This window comes from Neofelis nebulosa, chromosome 11 (assembly GCF_028018385.1).
Source record: "Neofelis nebulosa isolate mNeoNeb1 chromosome 11, mNeoNeb1.pri, whole genome shotgun sequence".
Lineage (NCBI taxonomy): Eukaryota > Metazoa > Chordata > Mammalia > Carnivora > Felidae > Neofelis > Neofelis nebulosa.
Genome location: NC_080792.1, coordinates 15,826,796 through 15,848,921, shown reverse-complemented (window position 1 = coordinate 15,848,921; position 22,126 = coordinate 15,826,796). Strand labels below are relative to the sequence as shown.

At 37.9% G+C, this 22,126-nt stretch overlaps 1 long non-coding RNA gene across 1 annotated transcript in view; it reads right to left on the bottom strand.

Moving 5' to 3' along the window:
* Positions 1–1,448: 1,448 nt before the first annotated feature.
* LOC131489994 (uncharacterized) overlaps positions 1,449–22,126 on the bottom strand; it is a 71,371-nt gene continuing 50,693 nt past the window's right edge. Inside the window, exon 3 of the long non-coding RNA XR_009250888.1 lies at positions 1,449–1,875. This is a non-coding gene — a long non-coding RNA (uncharacterized LOC131489994). The remainder of the gene's footprint in view (positions 1,876–22,126) is intronic.

Genomic DNA, 22,126 nt, shown 5'->3' with positions numbered 1-22,126 from the left:
TCTACATAAACAAGTAAGCATACTGTAAGAGTGCATCAAGAATATTCTCCTGTGGGAGTGAACATGTCACAAATGTCTTCTCCAGCCTCACTGTAGGAGTGGGGAGAACATGAGCGAGAAGGGTTCAGGGACTGCCTGAAGAAGCCTAGAGAGTAAATGAGAATTAGCTAGGTGCCTGCCCAAGGGTTGTAAACACAGGATGGAGGGGACGGTTCAGAGGGGCAAGAGTTAGGTAGTTACGAATGTCTGGAGCAGGCTGCAGTGGAAATTGTGGCCGTAGTAAGACACAAGGCTGCTGAGGAACTCTCTGCTCAAATTGTCAGGTAGAATCTAGAAGAGGGCAGTGGAAGAAAACCGAGTCAGAGTCCCAAGTCCTTGGAGGGGAATGATAGAGACCTGAGCAGGAGGCCAGGACCGTGATAAACAAGCTACACAATAAAAGCTTGGGCCACAACACTGTGACCTTGTGGCTTCCAAGACCTTGGGGATGACAGATCGAGGGCCACAGGTGCAGGGTCTGAGCTCTCCACTTCTCAGCCCCAAGGTAACCCCTAGCCTCATTCTAGTGCATTTGCATTGCAAGTACAGAACCCCACCCCAACTCTCCATGGAGAAAGGCTGCTAAGAGGGCTCCTGTACTTTCACTGGCAAAATCAACTGTAAAAGTTTTTATTTTTTTATTTTAATTTTTTAAATATTTATTTTTAAGAGAATAAGCAAGCAGGGGAGGGGCAGAGAGAGAGAGAGAGAGGGAGACACAGAATCCGAAGCAGGCTCCAGGCTCTGAGCTGTCAGCACAGAGCCTGGTATGGGGCTCGATCCCCATGAGCCACGAGATCATGACCTGGGCAGAAGTCTGACGCTTAACCAACCGAGCCACACAGGTCCCCCAGTTGCAAAAGTTTTTAAAAGATGTGGCTCATGATTCCAAAGGGTTTTTCTGTTACAATATACGTACCTTCCAAAGTGCCTCTGCCCATTATAAATCTCTTTCCTTACCAGTAAACAGTAGCTAGACCAAAGAATTCATGAGAATAATAAATGAGAATATGTTTTTAAGACATCAGGTTTCACCTGTCAGTAAATGAGGCTGCTATAAATTGCAATGATTTTAGAAATTTCTACTAAAGAACTACTTAGCCACCGTCCAATAGAAATATAATGTCAGCCAAATACTTAATTTTAAATTTTCTAGTAGCCATGTTAAAAGCTAAGAAGAACTGGGAGAAATTAATTTTAGCAATATATATTTAACTCAATATATCCAAAATACTCTCACTTCGACTTATAATCAACATTCAAATTACTTTTTAATGTTTATTTAGTTTTGAGAGACAGAACATGAACGGGGGAAGGGCAGACAGAAAGGGAGACAAAGAATCTGAAGCAGGTTCTAGGCTCCAAGCTGTCAGCACGGAGCTAGATGCTGGCTGGGTTTGAACCCACGAACGTGAGATCATGACCTGAGCCGAAGCTGGATGCTTAACCTACCGAGCCACCCAGGCGCCCCACACTGAAATTATTAATTTGATATTTTACATTCTTGTTTTCTTTCTGCTAAGTTTTGAAACCTAGTGTGTATTTGATGCTTACTGAACATCTTAATTTGCACTAGCCACATTGCACATTCTCTGTAGCCTTGTGTGTGACTAGAAGCTAATAATGGATAGCGTGACTTAGGCATTGAGAGTCATTAGCATTACCTTGTCCTGTAGTAAGGGCAATGTCAACATGGTCCTCACTATGTTTAGCTTTCCATCCTGTCTGGTTTTCTCATACTGCTTCTCTTCTCTTTCTCCAGTCCTGTCCGTGGAGGTCACAAGTCATTCCACAATATTTCTTGTGCATCTACTATGCCAGACGGTGTTCTAGTCACTAAAGAAACAGTAAAATACAGGTAAGTTCTCTGCCACCATCATGCTTATATTCTACTGGTCATATTGCTGTAGTTCTGTATCAGTTTTGGTCAGAAAAGCAGAGCCACTATTAATCATATAGAATCGGACTTTTATTATAAGGACTAGACCTTGCACAATAATGGGGACTAGTTAAGTGGCCTACGCAAAGCAGTTATTTTTGCATCTAGTGTTTGGCCTGAAGTCAGCAGAGCTGGAGTCAGGAAGGAAAGATGGACGTAAACTGGAGTAGTGCAGGAAACAACTGGAACCCGCAGAGAAAAACTAGGCTCATGATGTCTACTGGGAACCCGGATCTGTCTCTTGCCACTTTCAATCTTGATGCTGTAATGGACAAATTAGCACCAAATACCTGACCCGGGACACCTAGAATCTAAAAGAAGAAATCGGGTGGGAGCTAGAGGAACCTCGGGTCTGCTGTGGCCCCACCCCCAAAGGGCCAACCAGCACATGGGCCATGACGTGAAGAACTACAGTAGCTCCTGCCCCACACCAGAATCCTAAAAGAAAGGGACACGGTGAAGAAGAATTTGAACTTGTTAATTAGACACAGTACAAATCCACTCTAATGTCTACCTCCTGGGGATTCCCTGTATCTTCCTCCCATACATTTACATTTGATTTTCCTCTGTTTTATCCTACCTGTTGTCAAGAAAACTTTCAAATATCGATTGTTTGGAAAAAAAAAGCCAAAGAGTACTTTGACAAAACAGGGTGTGTCTATACTGTTTGCAGGGTTTGTATAATACTTTACGTGCCCTGGAATACTGTAAACAGTAATAGCACTTCCTTTAAAACGAGACACAGAAAAGGAGGTATTCCACATGAGGAAACAATCCAGATATATCAAGGTTACCCCATTCAACTCATAAAAATAAGTCTTTGTTTCATGAGGGTGTCATTCTTTCAGGTGTCATTCTCTCAGTAGTCAGTTCTGTGCTATAGTCCTTGATGCCCCCAGGAGATCACATAGTCATTTTCCCTGACCAATCAATAATGATAAAGGACTTCTGAAAAAAAAAGCCAAAGTGGGTGAAATTATTCCATTAAAAATTATTTCTACACAGCTGCTTAGAAGCTCACTGAAAACAGGAACAGTAAATCAGTAATACCTAAGCTGGCCAAGAATTACTTTTAACATCCCGGGAAATGGAACATTTGCTTTTGGATCTCTGCTTTTCTGTAATACACCAACATCCGAAAACAGGAGCTAAGCACATATAATTAAACTTACAATTTTACTATTAATTGCAGATTGGTTTCTTAATGTGCATTTTAATGATCTCAATGCTACTTTTAACAATTACTTTGTTGTCATTCCATCAGTGGTAAAGAGTCACCTACAGTTTCAGTTTCCGTCAAGAAGTCGGCTTCCATGAATTCTCCCTTACTTACCTTCAGTGTAAATCTCCTGTAGACAGGGAGATTCAATTACTATAATGTTGGGGAAAATTAAGTGGGTTCATTAATGGACCTCTAGTGACAGTGCAAAGGAGTTTTTTGTTTTCTTTTTTTTCCATATGATGGACTTTGCAACATCTATCTGGGTTATTCAGATATATTATTTACTTAATCTGTTTTCTCTTTCTGTATTCTGAAGACTTTACCATACCAGATAAATTACTTCTGAATAAATTAGTAGTTAGTTGTTTAATTAATTATTTTTTTAAGATTTTAGTTTTAAGTAATCTTTATACCCAATGCGGGGCTCAAACTCATGACCCCAATATCAACCGTCACCTGCGTTACCAACTGAGCCAGCCAGGAGTCCCAGGAGTCAGTTTATTTATATATGTGGAATTTACATGTAATTATATAAAATGTCACCACTAATTTTGCTGTCTTGGTTTCTGTCATTAACTGTAACAATTTCGATCCATTTATCACCAATTGTAAGAAAGAGCTATTGTGGAAAAAATTTCAATAGCACTGACAAAACACCATGGGAGTAACTTCTGATTCAGTGTTTAGCTTCTTACATTCTCCTACCTAATTTTTCCCAAAGTCAGTATCATTTTTCCCCATTCATGGTCTTATCTGTGGTGAAATGTTCATAGAGTTAGTTAAGACTACAGGAAACACTTTAGGTCATCTATTTGAAGGGAATACATTAATGACCTCAACAAGTATTTTTGATATTTCTAACTCCTGATGATGACACTATTTTATGGAATTAATTTAGCCTTGATAACATTTCTTCTCCTGAATTCCAGGAAAGTGGGCACGAATTTCACCTTTGTAATTTCACATGATTATCCTCACCTTTTATTTACCTAAATTCATGTTTTTATTACCTTGATTACAACCTACTACAGGACTTTTAATTATAAAATAACTTTTTACTGAGCATTCCTGTTGTGCTTGCCCTCTTCACATAAAATATCAAGTCTTCCCAATAAGTAAACAAAGTGTTACTATCCCTTTTTAATCTACAAAGAAACAGAGGCTCAAAAAGAGCAAGTCACTTTCCCTAGATCATACAGCTCCATGAGTCAGCCCTAGACCTTGCATCTAGACCCTGTGCTCCTTCCTCTACAGTATATGGCTTTTCTTTCTTTTTCTTTTTTTGTTCCCCCCCCCCAAAAAAAAACATGCTTGTGATTCCAAAATGTCAACGAGTTTTATTTTAATCTATGGATATATTTATAAGATTAGTTGCATACGTGTAGTATCTTCTCATAGCACAGATGCATTATACATATTGGGGTGCAAAATAATTTTCCCCCAGTTCTTTAATACTCTGCCACTCGGTTGATACCACCTACAACTGATGGTCATGATTCTGTCGATCTCTCTAAACAGATAAATTCTTTTTAAAAAAAATTTTTTTTAACGTTTATTTATTTTTGAGACAGAGAGAGACAGAGCATGAATGGGGGAGGGTCAGAGAGAGGGAGACACAAAATAAACAGATAAATTCTTAACTTAATTTTTTGTATTTCCTCCCCTTCATTCCTAAAGTCATCAATTTTTATTTCTATTCATTCTTTCTAGGTATATAAGAATAACTTAAATTGTTGCTACATCTGCTCAAAGTATCACGATAAAGATAAAAATATCACAGAAGTCCTTGGAATTTTCCAAATCCTCTTATTATTGCTTGTTGTGGAAACACATTGAATAATACATGCAATTAAAATATACAGACATTCTAATTTTATTACACATCTAATTACACATCTAATCTATTACACATCTAATAGTTGCTAGGAGGATTTTATGGCCCATTTGACAACATAGACATTTATACTAATAGTCAAGGTACAACATGGCAGTTTATGATGAAGTTTACGAGAGCCATGTACAACTTTGGACAGATTATTTAAGCTGTTGGCAAAGATGGCCAAGGGGAGAGACTTCCAACAAGAAGTTGGGCCCATGTGAAAAAACAGCTGGTTGGCAGTCCAGCAATGGTCAGTGGCAGCCAAGCAAGGCAGTTCCTAGGAAGGGTCAGAGATTGGTTATAAAGAGGCGATCGAGTATATTAGTAAACATATCAAGAATAATAAGAGCTGTGTTTCTTAAGTGAGAAAAGGAACAATAAACTTTGATGTGTTGGATTTGAATTGGAAGAATCACTGTAAACTATAGGTCATTAAATATGCATGTATATATACACATATCCATACAATATGTACATATATACTATATATACACACGCAATGTGTACATATACACTATAATATACACACATGATTTGTATATATACACTATATATATATATGCACATACATATACATATATATACACACATGCAACATGTGTATATGCCCTATACATACATGCAATATGTATATATACACTATATATATACACATGCAGTATGTATATATGCCCTTACATATATATATATATATATATATGCATATATATGCATATATATATGCATATATATATATATGTAAAATATATTTGTATGTGTTTGTATATATGTTTGCATATTTTTTTCTTGGCTTTGTTTATTGAGATGGTTTGAGACTAGCAACATCCCAGTAACAATGAGCACACCTAGCATTAAGGTCTCCATTTCCAAATATCATTCTCTATTAGAAGAAAACAAGGCTCCTTAGAGAAATGACTGAGTCCAGGGGTAGTAGGCAAAATACAAAATGAACCTAAAACATGTTATTGTGGCAGATACTAGGGAAATGCTCAAAAGCTGATGGAAATCTGTTGAAAAGAACAGAACTCAGTTTGAATGAACTATCACTTGCCAAAATCTGAGATAATTTGAGCATGAAAACAGATAATAATAATAATGGATTTTACACAATAACTTTTAGCAATATTTACTAATCTATGAAATTATATGGATACAAATAGGTAAAGGAATAAGTGAATAAGATAAAGCTCTTCCTTATAATGGTAAAAAATAAATGTAGAAAGAATGAGATAATTATGAAAATCACCTGGTGCTACCATAATAATACATTTTCCGTCAAGATTCTTCAATGGACTATTTATTGGGTGAATTTTGATGAACTAGTAGGTGAAATTAGGATACAAAGTGATATATTTACAAAGCACCAAGTATCTCCACATATTTAATAATTACACATGGAAAAAGATAAATTTTACAGTAAGGAAATCGGCAGACAGCACTTTATTTAACTGCTTAAAGTTAACATCAGTAGTAATGGAACACAAAGAAATCCCTACATCCCCAAAAGGGCATAAGAAGAAGAGTACCAAATCATTCTGGAACATCCCTATCAAAAATGCAAAGCTTGAATCTAATCATGAGGAAATATCAGACAAACCCAAACTGAGGGTCATTCTACAGGATAATTGATCTGTAACCTTCGATATAGTAATATCATAGAGGCCAAGAAAGGCCTGAGGGACTCTTCTAGAGGTGAGCAAATAAGTAAATGCATGGAGGATAGTGAGAGTCAAGTTTCTCATCTAGAAGGTATTTATAAATCTGAAAAAGGAGGAAAGCTGGAATGAACTTTGAGTTTTTAGTTGGAATTGGCGGTGTCATTTCACAATGTGGAGTCCGGTTTTGAATAGGGTAGATGGATAGATTGAGAGTGAGAAAGATGATAGATGGACATGGATACACAGATAGGTAGGTAGGTAGGTAGATAGATAGATAGATACATACATACATACATATATATTCGAGGAGTTGAAAGACTAATGACAGCTAAATGCAATACATGATCCTGGATTGGAAAATTTTGCAAAAATAGACATAATTGGACAATTAGCAAAACTTGAATTGGTATCTGGATGAAAGGAATAAGGATTTTCTGAAAAATTGTAATTATTTCAAAATAAAAGGGTTTTAAACATTTTAAGAAATGTTATACAGGATAAAGAATCTTAAGACACTGAATGTTATAATTTGGAATAGGCCAATATATCCAACTTAGTAGGTTTTAAAATACAGTTTTCTATTTTACTATGTAATTACATGTTCTAATTATACAACTAATTCCTGTAAGCATACTTATATAATTAAATGATATAATTACAGAGAGTAATTGCATAATTATTGTAATGACATAATTATAGTAACTACTCAATTGCAAAACATTCAATGCACAAGTAAAACAACCAAATTAATTGCTTTAATAAACTGTATCCAAAAAAGCCATTTTGAATTTTAAATAAAAATTTCATTTACAGATCAACCACAGCATATTTTTAAAACTCTCATATACCCATACATTTTAAGTGTATTGTTTTTGTCTCCGCTATTTTTAAAATACAGAAGTAGTTGAGAAAAATATTACAAATTAAATGTTTAAAATGAATTAATATCCTAAAATTTCCTAAATTCTCTAGTCCATTATTTTCTAGCATTTATTGCTAAGTACTTGAATGGAAGCAAGGAAAATGTTTTTGAGAGCAGTTTTGATTTTTTCTCGTCAGTTCTTAATTTTTTAAAATATTTATTTATTTTTGAGACAGAGAGAGAGCGAGCAAGAGAGAGAGCACGAGTGGGGGAGGGGCAGAGAGAGACAGGGAGGCAGAATTTAAAACAGGCTCCAGGCTCTGAGCTGTCAGCACCAAGCCAGACGCAGGGCTCAAACTTGGGAATGGTGAGATCATGACCTGAGCAGAAGTCGGACGCTCAACCAACTGAGCCACCCAGGTGCCCCTCGTCAGTTCTCAATAAAGAATCCTCCATGTAATTGGAGATTCATAAATATTTTTTATTAGTCTCAGGGCAAATAGGAAATCTATGGTGCGTATGCAAAACGCACCATTCGACGTTCGAAAGTTCATTATATAAATCACCAAGATGAATGCTCTCAGGAGATCCCTGGACATGATATTTTTGATTTGGATTAACATGAGCTGATCCAATAATACGGCTCTTATTTTACTCCTATTAATATATCACTTTGGTTTATCAACGCCTCCCTTTGCATAGCACTTCCTGAAGTGTTTTGCAGAGTTAGCTTTAGGTCAGCTTCCCTTTTTTGATTATTTTCTCTTGCAAGTTTGTGCCTTTCCCCCAACCTTATGACAGATGTCTGTGCTACTTTTTCCAGGAGCATTTGTTTTATTTTTAGGAAAATAAATACTTCTGTTTGTCATTCCACTTTGATGTGAATTTAGAACATTTGACATTATAAATTCTTTTATTTTCGAATCCTGAAAGCCTTTGATTATTAGTGGGGAACTGGGTGGAACAATCAGCAAATTTTATCTGTGAGAGAAATGGTGTGGTAGAAAAAGAATAACTCTGGTATTCTTGACATCGCAGCACACAGGCCTTCTCCCAATATTTGCATTTTGACACTAAAAAAATCATGGCACCCACACTTGTGTCTATGGTATTGAGAGCCTTTTAGCTTCCATAAAATGAGAGAGTAGTAAGATCTACTTTCAGCATCTGAAAGAATATCTTTTCCATGTAAATCTGCAATATTGGGATTATTTAAATGTTCTCTTACAGACTGTCATGATTAAAATTATAATTGAAGTTAAGTTATTTGCGGAGAAGTTAAACTTTTTGAGACGAAACCCACAGTACCTAAAATTGACCACTTTCAAGTGAACAATTCAGTGGCACCTGTTTTCAAAACATTTCATCACCCCACAAGAAAGCCCAGTACCCACTATAGCTACTGAGAAATATTTCCAGTCCACTTACTTTCTACTGACCTTCTGGCATTTATTCTTCAAGTCTACTGTTGGGAAAACTTGGGATCAGATTCCTTGGAATGTGGGAAGCACATCTTTGCCCTACATTACTAAACTCTATAGATCCCGGAGCTCTACCCTATCTTAGTATTCGCTTAAACGTATATCCTCAACGTCAGTCATGGGACTCATATCTCCCTACCCATGTCACTGCTGCTGATTCTAAATATGCTCTCCACAGCTCTACTAGGTAGGTGACCTCAACTGGGTTTTCCAGTGTTATTAATATATGATCTTCAGCTATTCCATGGAGAGTTAAAAAAATGGTGTTAGGGTGAAAATGGAGCCCTTGTCTTATTCTGAACTTTAATGGGAGTGTACTAGTTTTTTTTATTTAGGCATGATGTTGGCTTTTGGTTTATATCATTCGTATTGTTAAGAAACTGTCCACTTATGTCTACCATGCCTAAGCAAGTAAAGAGCTAGGAAACAGAAGGGGTAGAAATGGGAGAAAACTCAGACTTCACCAGACTATAATTTTCCTATTTTACGAGATGGGGGTAAAACCTCCTTTCCTTTGTGGGAATAAGTCCTCCTTCTACACTGTTTCTGTCTGATCTTTCTCCTCTATTGTAAGAGGTCCAGCATGGATGAAGTCTGCTAAGAGTTTCCCAATCCATCTTCATTCTTCATTTCTTTTCACAAATATTCTTTCAGGCTCTGGGACACCATTGTATGATGTCATTACATCCTAGTTCTGTTGATTTTAATGTCACGTCTAAACCCAGCTACCTGCAAATTCAAATTGATCTCAGAAGTTAGGTGATTTCTCCTGAACTGTGATCATCAGGTAACATGTCTGACTTTAAAAGGCAGGTTCGGTTTATTGAATTAAAATGCAGATCCCTGGCTTCACCTCAGATCAGCTGAATCACAATATCCATGTATGGCCACGAGGAATCATATTTTATTTTATTTTATTTATTTATTTTTTTTTTTTAAATTTTTTTTTCAACGTTTTTTTTTTATTTATTTTTGGGACAGAGAGAGACAGAGCATGAACGGGGGAGGGGCAGAGAGAGAGGGAGACACAGAATCGGAAACAGGCTCCAGGCTCCGAGCCATCAGCCCAGAGCCTGACGTGGGGCTAGAGCTCACGGACCGCGAGATCATGACCTGGCTGAAGTCGGACGCTTAACCGACTGCGCCACCCAGGCGCCCCAGGAATCATATTTTAAAAGTAAAAATAAATCCCACATGACTTTTATTATTCTTAATTTTTTAATGTTTATTTATTTTGAGAGAGAGGGAGAGAGAGAGACAGAGAGACAGAAAGAGAGAGAAAGCTTGGGAGGGGGAGAGAGAGAGGGAGAGAATCCCAGGCAGGGTCTGCTCTGGGGCTTAATCTCACGAACTGTGGGATCATGACCTGAGCCGAAATCAAGAGTTGGATGGTTAACCAACTGAGCTACCCAGGGGCCCCAATCCCACATGATTTTTAAACGCAAGACAGATTGAAACTATTTATTTAGATGAGATAATTTTATAATATATGTTGCCTAATGAAGCCCACATCAGTGAATCTGCCAAAGGTATTTGGTGAAGGAAATCATTCTGAAGATTGCAAAACCCTCTTTCCACACAAAGACAATCACCTTCTCCATCATGATCTTCAGGGAAAAAAATGCAAGGTGAAAAATAATGTAATAGAGATATTAAAAGTATGCTCTTTACTAAAAATACTAAGTAACCATAAGGTTGGGATCATGTAGCATCTTTCTGGGTTTCTGGTATATTATTGAATGCATACATAATCTATTGCATTAATACTATTGTACCAGTTTTCATAATACAAGTCCCAAAGAAAGTATTCTAGTCAACATTTTTCTTCCATGCTGTGGCATTGTTTGGTATTTAGAAAAAGAATGGATAAAACCTGCCAACTTGCATCTCAACAATAAATTTTAAAACAAAATAAGCAATCATGTCAATGAGGCTTTTAATAACCGCTCATGATACAACAGAGCGTTTTAAATTATCATGAAGTAAGCACTTCATTTACATTCAACTAGGCATGGATTGTGTACTAATTAAACCATCACAGTGAGGGATACATCATCATGTGTTAAAAATACACAGGCAGATAGTTCTTAATTGGAATTCTTGCACAGGCTTTATGAAGAAGAATAAAGATTGTGTTTCAATTTGAAGTGGTTTTGTCAAGATGTGTGGTATAGATTTGAGACAAGACTTTATAGCAGGGCTTGATAACCAGCCACCAAATCCGGCCCACTGCCTGTTTTTGTAAATAAAGCTTTATTGGAGCACATCCGCATCTATTCCTTTCCTCATTGTCTGTGGCTGCTTTTACACTATGAGGGCACAGTTGAGTAGCTGTAACCAAACCCGTGTGACCTGCAAAGCCCAAAGGAATTACTATCTGGTGCTTTATGGAAAAAGTTTGCTGACTCCTCCTTCAGATGCATTCAGACCTCATTCTGTGATATCTTGTTCTTGGGTCATTTATTACGTTACTATTGGTCTTGTTTTTCTAACCAACAAAATGGGAATTAAATGACCTAATGTCTAGAGAGTTCTGAGCCATGTTTTAACTTAAGAGAGACCCTATATGTGGATCTGTAAAGCCCTTAGCTTCAAGTTGGTTATATTATGAGGTACAGGGGTTTAGGACTTGAACATATGAATTTTTGGAGAGATACAATTCAGTCGATAGCGTGGCACTACTGGGGATGAGATGGGATCGGTCAGCGAAGCCATCTGAAGAAGCCGAAGGATGAGCTACAAAACAAAGAAGAGTGGATGTTGACTCTTTGAAGGAGAAGGTAATGCATCTGAGGGTGGTATTTATAAAAAGATTTGGTGTTGAAAGAGCGTCCGGTCTTTAGAAAACCACAGGGGGTTTAGCAACCCTGTGTTTCAGTTGGTGGTGTCCATTGAGAGAATGCAAGTCTTTGGGAAAGACAAGCACTTGAGTGACAATGGCCATAGTCTTACAGTTCTAGCTCATGTGCAGCTTGTGACTGGGACTTGTAAACCTAAGTCCTCTGCTTCCTTTTGATTCTGAGGACTTTTGTTCAACAAAAACTGTCTTAAAAGATTTCCTTTTAAGGATTATGGTTTCAGCGTCGTCTCTAAGGAACTTCAGTGTATCACAGGATCAACAAGTTCCCCTGTGTTTTCCACTAGAAAATGCAGAGGTTTACGTTTTCCGTTCAGATTGATGATCCGTTTTGAATTAATTTTAGCATATGATGCAATGTGTGGATTGAGATTCATTGTTTTGTGTATGAATATCAAATTTTTACACCACCACTTGGTAAAAAAGTTTTTCTCCATTGAATTGCCTTTGCATATGTCTTCTCAAAAATCAATTGGCCATATGTGCATGGGTCTATTTTTGGATTCTCTATTTTCATTCTTTGATATGTATTTCCATCCTTCTGCAAGTATCACATCTTAAATACTGTGGGTATGTAGTTACATCTTTTTTTTATACTTGTCTTAAAATCAGGAAATGTGAGTTCTCCAACTCTTTGTTTCTTTTTCAGAATTGTTTTTAGCTCTTATGGTTCCTATTGAGGGTCACCCTGTCTACTTCTACAAAAACAAAGACAAAAGCTCCTTCCAGGATTTCTGTTACAAATGCATCGACTCTCTAGACAAAAAATTACATCTTAACAACATTGCATCTTTTAATCCATGAACACGCCTCCATTTATTTTGGACTTCTTTCATTAATGATTAATGTTTTGTAGTTTTTGCAATACCTACATATGTAAGCAATTCTCTTTTTTTGTGTGTGTAAATTTAAACTGAACTAATTTATTAATTTTCATTTTTAATTGTTCATTGCCAGTGTATACAAATATAATGAAATTTTGTATATTGATCTTTTATTCTGCAATCTACCTAAACTTTATTATAGTGGCTGTTTTTGTTGTTGCAGATTTATATGATTTTCTACATAGGTAATCAGGTCATCTGTAAGTACAGATGGTTGCATTTCTTCCTTCCCAATCTATATGACTTTTCTTTTTCTTGCTCTATCGCACTGCCGAGAACCTTGAGTGATATTTGAATGAGTGGTGAGATGTGGTGAGACTTTACATCCTTTCCTTTTCCCAAATGTTGGAGGAAAACATTCAGTCTTTTACCTTTAAATATGCTATCAGCTGTAATTTTTGTACATGCTCTTTATCAGGTGAAGGAGGTTTCCTTATCTTTCTAGTTAATGAGAAAAATATTTTCATGATCGGATGTTTTTTTCAAATACTTTTTCTTCACATATTGAAATAGTCATGATTGTCTTTAGTTTGCTGATGAGTTACATTACTTGATTTTTGCATGTTGAACCCAATTGGTGCATATTCCATTTTATATATTGTCATATTTAATTTACTAATATTTTGTTGAAGATTTTGTGTCAATCTTTATGAGGGATATGTGTGCAGTTTTCCTTTCTTATAATGCCTTTTTTCGGGTTTTGGTATTAGGGTAGTGCTGACCTTATAAAACAAGTTTTTCACCACCTGTGTGACTAAAGTTGGCTTCTGTGTTGACCTTTAAAAATTTTTTTTAATGTTTATTTATTTCTGACAGAGAGAGAGAGAGAGACAAAGTGTAGGCAGTGAAGGCACAGAGAGAGAGGGAGACACAGAGTACGAAGCAGGCTCCAGGCTCTGAGCTGTCAGCACAGAGCCTGACGTGGGGCTTGATCTCACAGACTGTGAGATCATGACTTGAGTGGAAGTCAGACGCTTAAACGACTGAACCACCCAGGCGCCCCATGTTGACCTTTAATAAATAAAGTGCTCATATCAAATTGCTACAATTAGTACTTGCTTCTATCAAGCCACCTGTCTGCAGTCAAAAATAATAATTTGGATGCGACTGCCCTTAAAACGGCTAAATGTGCCATCATGAAATTAAACTTTGTGCACATGTGTTACTAGAAGGGGGTGAGCCTTGCTATGGCCTTGCAGGTCCCACACACCACTGCAGTATGTGTTTCATGCCTGCCCTCAGCCCCCGTGTCCTTCTGCTGTCCTCTCATGTGTCAGCGTGAGTGTTGTGTGCACACGGCTGTGCTGCAGAGGCCCCGGGTAAGGAGGGCGCGTGCTGATGCTTCTCTGTGTGCCCAGAGCCTGTCTCTGGTGGTATACCTCCCTTTTGCTATTAAAATGTCATATAATCCAGGCAACGATAAAAGAAACAAAGCAGATTTAACAATAACTACAGCTGTAAGGTGAGCCTTTCTTGTCTGCACAAAGCAAAACTGTCCAAAAGAGGGTGGGGGAAGATAGTTATTGGTGAATGTATCATGTACAGCTAGAAAGACTGTGGTTCTATCAATAATGGGTTGTGTACTACATAAATATCACATCGGTTAATTTTACTGATAGTGTTTTAAGGTTTTTCTATATCCTTAACTGATTTTATGGCTATTTGTTCTATCAATTTCTGAGAGTTGGGTTTTGAAATTTTCAATTATTATTGTGGATTAGTCTATTTCTCTTTTCAGTAGGGTTGGTTTTTGCCTCAGTCTTTTGCAAAAAGGATCCAAAGCCAAGTATTAATATTCCAGAGTTCTTCAGTGAATGTATTATCAAAAGCTGACCTACACTGATGAAATGTTTTCAAATACAATCTCGATGAAAGCAACTACTCAGATATCACACATTCCCAGGGTATGTACTGATATATTTCTAAGATGCTAAGTGAAACTCCCAATTCTGTTTCCCAATTGGCATATGATATACAATTTCTAAAAAAAAATGAATCTTCGGTTAATACGGACGTATATTTCCCACCTAATGTAATACGTTCAGTCTTTGTGTACCATAAGATTTTTGTCCATTTCTACTCCTGACCTGCACATCAAGAGACTAATATTTTAATATTTTAGAGTGAGCAATTTTTTGTTTCATTTCTTTTATAGTTAACTCAGTACACTATTTTTAAGAGCAAATAATTACATCATCTATCTTTTTAAAAAAATTTTAATGTTTATTTAATTTGGGGGGGTGGGCAGAGACAGAGGGAGACAAAGAATCCAAAGCAGGCTCCAGGCTCTGAGCTGTCAGCATAGAACCCAACATGGGGCTCGAACCCACAAACCGTGAGACCATGGCCTAAGCTGAAGTCGGATGCTTAACTGACTGAACCACCCAGACGCCCCTCATCAACTGTCTTGTAAAGAGCTCAGCTAAGTTTCAAATGCTGCCATTCAACTCAAGGAAAGATACAAATTGCAGTGTCACAAAAATGGAAGTTTCGCTTCTTTTATGCTTTGAAAGCTTCAGTTGTAATGTAATGAACTCTATTAAAATAGGACATATATTATAAAACATCAAATTACTGAATTTCTTTGGATTATGTTTAATTTCGGTTTCCTAAGAGCATTCGACACATTAAATATTTATTACCACTACCTTTTTCCCTAACGTGAGTCCTTATCAATTTTTATAATATTAAAAGGAATTAAGCATGGGAGAATTTTTTAAAGTGCTATGTAGTGAGGTAGTTAAACAATCTACTTGTTAGTTTTGTTTAGAGACATGACCATACAGTGTCCTTCATGTTCATTTGAACACTCTTAGTACACATAAACATTAAAACTCCTGGCATCTTGGGGCACCTGGGTGGCTCAGTTGGTTGCGTGTTCAACTTCAGGTGAGGTCATGGTTTCGTGGTTTGTAAGTTCAAGCCCCATGTCAGGTTCTGTGCTGACAGCTCAGAGCCTGGCACCTGCTTGGGATTCTGTGTCTCCCTCTCTCTCTGCCCCTCAACCACTTGCGCTCTGACTCTCTCTCTCAAAAATAAATAAACATTAAAAAAAAAAACCCACGACTCCTGGCATCTTAAAATATTTTGGCTTTTTCCATGTCACAGCTTGTTTTATTTGATCTCAGACCATAAAAATACATGAAAATTATAGCTTTCTAAATGTAAGTTAATTTGACACAGAGTGATTTTACTAATGTTTTATGATTTTCCTTATTAAATTACACATTTATATAAAGAATTTATTTACTTATTTATTTATTTATTTATTTATTTTCAGAGAAAGAGAGAGAGGGAGCATGAGTGGGGGAAGAGCAGAGAGAGGGGGAGAGACAGAATCCCAAGAAGGCTCCATATTTAGCACGGAGCCCAACACAGAACTCGATGCCACAACTGTGAGATTGTGACCTGAGCCAGAATCAAGAGTCAGATGCTCAACTGACTGAGCCACCCAGGCATCCCTTTAAAGAATATAATTTAATAGAATACCCAATGACTAAAAAAAAGTGCTATGTAGCTATCGCATTGCTCGATTCTATTGAATTTAAAATTATTAAAACATAAGCCATTTCAACAGTAGCCTCAGTATACTGAACTCTACACATCTACACTATGCTATATTTTCTAGAAAAGGCATATTATTTTCAAGCAGAATGTCAAAGATTGCAATCTATGCAAACGAGCTTGCCCCATCCCACTGTTGCAAAGGCAGAAACAAGACAAATGGAAATACGAATCCTAATCCACCGAGAAGAATGAGATTTCCCATATTTTAATCCAGTGAGGCTAGTGATTCATATCAGTCAGTGTTGATGGATAAAAGCACACATATGAGAGAAAGTAGTCGTGGTCCGCTGCAAATTGCTTTTCTCATGGAGCCGAATGGCAAGATTTTTGTGTTTTTAAACTCATCAGACTTTTTAGAAGATAGTGTAATTATTGCTCTGAAAATGTCATATAATTCAGTTACTAATAAAGGAAACAAAACAAATTTAACAATAGTCACACTTTAATTACTTAAAAAAAAAGTAGATGTATAGTATTTTGTTACGTCTTCTAGTGGTATTTGCTTAATACCTTTACGTCATAATTGAAAAAATGCATACGTTGAAAAGGAACTTACTGAACTGGTCACCATATCTTTCAGTTGATATCCATGCCTGTTGGGATATCTCCTTGTGAGCAACCTTCACTGACATAAAGAAATTCTTGGGGCCAAACAGTGAGTTCAGCACATGCCTAACCAATGACTCGATGCATTTTCTTTACAGCCAGCCAGCAAGGATGTGGTTGGTCACCAAACTTGCACTCACAGCTGAAATATATGACTATTCTAGAAAAATGTGAGTTTTCTGCCTCTTGTATACATGGAGAACCAAAATACTTAATCCTAGATTTTTTGAAATTCTTAATGGTATTTACCAGAAGCCAGATAGTGGAAATCAAAGGGATTCTGAATGGTGTATACGAATAGCAGGAAAGAACGAACATTTGAGCAGCTTGTTGTGTTCAGAAGCACATATTATTTACATGATATTGTAACAACCCCATGCAGCGCTATCATCCTTTTATCTCCTAATTAGAGGAGGCAACCAAAGTTTGAGGAAGTAAAATAAAGAATCTGATATCACACAGAAACTTGCAAAAGTAGGACTTTGATTATCACTCTAATTACAGCATTGTTTCATGGAAGTAAAACAAAACTATCCTGTGAAAAAAATCCCAAAGATCCTCACTTACCATGAACATACATTTTAATGACACTACAGTTTGTTAAGCATAGGTCATTCTTCCCAGACATTGTATTTCCCATCCAGTCCTAATATCAGCTAGACATGATCACCCCTCTCCCTTGGAGTTTTCATGTGGAGCTCTTTACCGATTCATCGTTTGTGCAGCTGAAGTACTTCCTGCCTAAGACCTAGTAGGAAGCGTGTTACTGGTGAAGAATGAAGAGGGGTAACCTAATTAGTGAAGGAGCTCATTAAAGTCTATGTTTTAGCTTTTCCATTTTATTTTTTTCCACGGTTTTTTTTTTTTTTTTTAATTTATTTTTGGGACAGAGAGAGACAGAGCATGAACGGGGAAGGGGCAGAGAGAGAGGGAGACACACAGAATTGGAAACAGGCTCCAGGCTCCGAGCCATCAGCCCAGAGCCCGACACGGGGCTCGAACCCACAGACCGCGAGATCGTGACCTGGCTGAAGTCGGACGCTTAACCGACTGCGCCACCCAGGCGCCCCTAGCTTTTCCATTTTAAATGTTTGATCTGTATTCTTGGATATCAACCTCTAGACTGTTTTTAGTTAAAATGTCCTTTAAAAAATTGATCTACATTTCAAATTGAAATCATCTACATGTACAATACAAATGTACTTTAGTGAAGAGGGACTGAGTAATTTCAGAATTATGACATTAGATTATATCTACTTATTTTTAAAAATGTATAATGCCAGGATATCATGGTGAAATTGATCCTTATTTCCATAACGCTGAAGACAGGGTGCACAGAAACACACATGGTAAAACCAAACAATAATTCAAGCATGCTTGCATCCAGTGATACATAATCTTACATGTGACAATAAGGCAAAGCAACCAAGAATCTACACACATTTTGCTGGGGTCTTAGTTCAGGTTGCTAGAACAGAAGACCACAGACAGAGTGGCTTGAACAATAGACATTTATTTCTCACCATTAGGGAGGCTGGAAGTCTAAGATCAGAGTGCCAGCATGGCCAGGTTGTGGTGAGGGCCCTCTTCCTGGTTTACAGGCATCCTCCTTCTTACTGTATCCTCACACAATGGAGGGAGAGAGAGAGAGAGAGAGAGATGGAGAGAGAAAGAGAGAAAGAAAGAGAGAGAGAGAGAGAGAGAAAGAGAGAGAGAGAGAGAGAGAGAGAGATGGAGAGATGGAGAGAGAGAGAGAGAGAGAGAGAGTTATCTTCTAAAGATCCCCCCTTCTGAAAACAATCATATTGGAGATTAGGCTTCAATACCTGAATCTTGAGGGGACACAAACTTTCAGTCCATCCTGGTTGACTACGGCCACGTTGTTTAAAATCATCAGTCCTCTACTATGAAAGACTGAAGGGCTGTTTTTAAATTCAGGCAAAGTACATCATGTATACAAAATGTGAGGAAATGCCATGCAACCAATGAATATGGTAATTAAAAAGCTTTTGGAAGATTATCAGAAAATAAAGTTGAAAAAAATGAAATTTTATGAACTCTGGCTTAGTCTATATATAAAGTATGCGTGGATATAGGCAGGAACTGAAAGAGTGGAAAAAACAAATTGATCTGAGAAGATGAAATTGTGGGTAATATTTTCCTTGTTAAAAATTCACTTATTTTTAAATCATTGCTTCTTCAACTTTAATGTGCAGACGAGTCACCTGGGGGTCTTGTTAAAATGTGAGTTCCAACTCAGCAGGTGTGGGGAGGGTATGAGATTCTGCATTTTACAAGCTCCCAAGTGGTATCTGTGTTGGTGATTTGAGGATCATACTTTCGGTAGCAAGGGTCTCTATTATCCAGGTAGGTAGAAATTAGGAAAAAAGAAGGGAATTACCCGCAGAAACACTCCTCTCAGGTTTCAACTTGCACAGAAATTGTTCCTTTGGCCATGATCGTGGGAAACATCACTGGAAAGGGAAGGAACCTCTCCCCAGTGATGACCAAAATGTATGTCCTATCAAGCATTTTGCCAGTCTCCTTCCACACTGTATCTCGAAGCCTAGCACACTTTTGGGCAGTGATAGGCGCTCAGTAGTTGTCCAAACAACGAACAAAAAAAAGTAGTTTGTTTGCCTTGAATCTTAATCTTAAACTTCTCTTTTTAGCACAGCAGCAGCCTTTCTTCATTCAAGTCTGTGGCAGCCCGTCCCCTGCCTCCATGTTCTTTCTTCCTTCCTCCCTTCCTCCCTCACTTCCTTCCTTTCTTCCTTCCTTCCTCTCCCACTCTTCCTTTCTTTCTCTTTCTTCATTTCTTCTCTTCTTTTTCTCTCTCTCCTTCCCTCCCTCCCTTTTTTCCTTCCTTCCTTCCTTCCTTCGTTCCTTCCTCATCCAGCTTATTCATTTATTTGGAGAGGGAGAGAGAGAGCGCACAAGCGGGAGAGGAGCAGAGAGAGAGGATCCCAAGTAGGCTCTGTGTCCTCAGCACAGAACCCAATGCGAGATCATGACCTGAGCTGAAATCCAGAGTTAGTCGCCTAGGTTGCTGAGCCACCTAGGTGCCCCCATTTTTTTTCTTTTTTAATTAAAGACAATACTCATGATAATCTTATTCTCCCTTTCCCGATTTTTGCCTTTGTCATAAGCCTTGCGAAAGGGACTAGCTCTGAAACTGACCTTTACCTAATCGATACCCAGTGTTTTTAAAGTGGAGGGGGGACCTCTCAGACACCCTCTGTGTTATGTTATCGGATGACAGGGGGCTTGCCATTCTTGCTTGCTGCTGTGTTCCCAGGACACAAAATGTTTCCTATCCCTAGTGAGCATTGATACAGATTTTTGGAATGAATGGGGGAAATGACTAATATTCATACTAATTTTGTCTTTAATTTTTAAATATTTTTTACGTGATGGATTTTTGCATTAATTTTTATTTTTAAAATATTGTATTAAAATTATTTACCTTGAATATTGAGGGGTTTTTTTTTGGGGGGGGATGTTATCTCCTTAAATGTTGCAGCAGAGGCAAGCGCTTGATTGCTTCCCCTCATTCCGGGCAAGCGGGTGCCAAAATGCAGTATCTACCACTGAGATGCTGAATTCTTTTTTTTTTTTTTTTTAATTTTTTTTTCAGCTTTTTTTAAAATTTATTTTTGGGACAGAGAGAGACAGAGCATGAACGGGGGAGGGGCAGAGAGAGAGGGAGACACAGAATCGGAAACAGGCTCCAGGCTCCGAGCCATCAGCCCAGAGCCTGACGCGGGGCTCGAACTCACGGACCGCGAGATCGTGACCTGGCTGAAGTCGGACGCTTAACCGACTGCGCCACCCAGGCGCCCCTGAATTCTTTTTTTAAAAAACAGTTTTGCAGTAATGATTCAAAATAAAAGTACCTTATGGAAAATATTTCGTTTCTTAAGGCGTTTAATGAGAATTGCAATTTCGTTTTGTCAGCTTAACCTGAGAGTGCATGTATTATAGTAGAACAAATCGGGAAATGATGGAGGCAGCACTGATGATGCAAGGTGCCTTTCTGCACACGAAATAATGCCATTTCATCTGAACAGGAAAGCATGGTGAGTTCAGAAGGACCTGTGCCCAGGCTGTTAGTATCCAGTGTGCACAGCAAGGGGGATACATTGCTCAGTTCTGCATTGTGCATATGAGCTTTTGAGAGTTCATTAATAACCGGTTGGTGTGGTGGTAAAACAAAACAAAGAATGGTTATTTCCACTGTGCTTTCCATGGAAAAATCCTGGGAGGGGGCTGCCTGAATTTACTGGATGAATCAGGGGTGTAAACTAACACTTGGGCCTGGTGCTTCCACACCGCTCGGGCTTCCTCAGTCTTCGTTGGCACTTTCTCCTGTTTTCCTCATTCCTCTTAAATTGTCTCTTATCCATGAATCAGTGGTCACAGGAGCACGCAGGCTGGAAAATAAACAGAATCTCAAACCGTTCTAGTAACACATTCTAGCCCAACAGCTACTTCCTACACTCTCCAGGCTGGGTTCCTGCTCAAATTATCCACTATGGTAGACACCTACGTTACCTGTAGGATAGAGAACATGCAGAAAGATGCTTGGATTACAAATTCCCAATCCTGATCCCAAACTCTGCGTGGTTAGTGAAGCTTTGTGATATTCAGGACTCAGATAACAACTTTCATAATTGCACAAACTTTCTTCAGCTTTTCGAATCTTAGGCGACAACTCATTAGGCAATCAGATGCCGTATCTCATCCTGGATCGCTGATATAATAGATGTCAAGGGCATAAACAGGTGTGCATACTCTTCTGCTGCTCTCATGGAAGATGTTTTCATAATGAAAAATCAAGAAAACTGTTTCTAGATTGTCAGCTATACATTATTCAGTATCGATTAACGTGCTCCACATTACACTTTTTAATGCCATTTAGCTTATATCCATGCATTATGAAGGCCATTACCTATGATTGCATAGCGTGCCATTTAAAGTCAGCTTATGTTACATATTCCATATGTTGAAAGTACATAATGATATTAATTCAGAATCAGGCAGAGGATAGACATCAAATCATGTTTGGACGTCATGACATATGTCCTGTACATGAAATTTCTTGATGACTTCCATTATATACATTCATGCTG